This window comes from Camellia sinensis, chromosome 7, assembly GCF_055761805.1.
Source record: "Camellia sinensis isolate YWXY chromosome 7, ASM5576180v1, whole genome shotgun sequence".
Classification (NCBI taxonomy): domain Eukaryota; kingdom Viridiplantae; phylum Streptophyta; class Magnoliopsida; order Ericales; family Theaceae; genus Camellia; species Camellia sinensis.
In genome coordinates, this window is record NC_138967.1 from 91,271,403 (window position 1) to 91,272,817 (window position 1,415).

Sequence of the window (1,415 nt, forward strand, 5' to 3'; positions counted from 1 at the left end):
AAATTCAGTTTTAATTTGGTCCTTTTGTCTAAAAAATTGTTAATTTTTTCATGCACTCCTTGGGAGACTGACACGTATTACAATATTGTAAGTTTTAATGTTTAATTTGAATGGAAGGATCGAATTGAAATCGGACTTAAAAGGCAGGAATCGAATTATTTAAATTAAAATGGTAGGGACTAAAGTGAAATTTGAGTCAAATTAGAAGTTTAACTTATCTTATCTTAGTCAACATCTCTGTGGTTTTCATAGAGCAATCCTACACATGTAACGAGTACTAACTTGTAGAATTTTCCATAGATGTAAAGAAACTCTAGTTTTTTTAGCCTGCCATAATTAAATCCCTTCTTTCTTCAATTGCTGCTTACCTGACAAGTTGATACCTAATCCTTTTTATAACGATTGATTTCCCACATAACCTAAGTGGCGACGTCGTTTTTTTGATTTTATGCATGCAACACTTTGACCTCCTTAACCATAAAATAAAAATTGTATGGGCCACTCTGGATTCTTTGTATGTGTGTGATGTGTAATTGGCCAAGCAAGGAAAATATTTTATTGTTCTTATTGAAAATTATTCTTCAGCATAGTTAATTGATACCAATCATTGTTTGGGTAAGCAGTGTCTTGTTTGGATAATGCTTTATTTGCTTCACTATTGGAATGAAGTGGAATAACATGATTAATCTATTAAAATATTTATCATCACCTTTGATTCACTAAAAAAATAATAAAAAATACACCCTAAATTGAATCATCATTCACATAATAAAAGAATGATAATTTCATACGAAAGTCTAAGGACTAATTATTTTAACTTGTTTTAGCGAATCAAACAATTCCTAGTTGTTAGATTAAGTCCAATAAATTGTACTTTCAAGTTTGACTTGTATACATAATAAATCGATTTTGAACGACAACCATTGCTGCTATAATGTTATTGCCATTGCTATTGCTATAATTTGGCAATGAATAGTGTTATTTTGTCAAATTATAACAATGGTACTCAAATAGTCATTTGTTATTTTAGCAAATCTTAACTAACTTTATTTCTAAATTTGTAAGTGTTGTTTGGATATAGGTTTTTTTGTAATTTTATTTTTGTTTATTTTTTTTCTTTTGTGACATTTTTTTACTTGTTTGTAAAAAAAATTATATATTTATATTATTTCTATCTAGACAAATATAAAAAATGAAAAAAAAATGAGAAATTGAAAAAAAATTTAAATATAATTCACCCCACAAAAAAATATATCATTACATATTTAATAAATTTTTTTAACTATATAAAAAAAATAAACAATTACTAATTAGCTATAGAAATTTGAAATATTACCGTTTGAAAAAAAAATAGCCGTTTAAAGATAACTGTTGTTATTAAATTTTTTTTTTTTTAAAATCAAACAGAACACAAC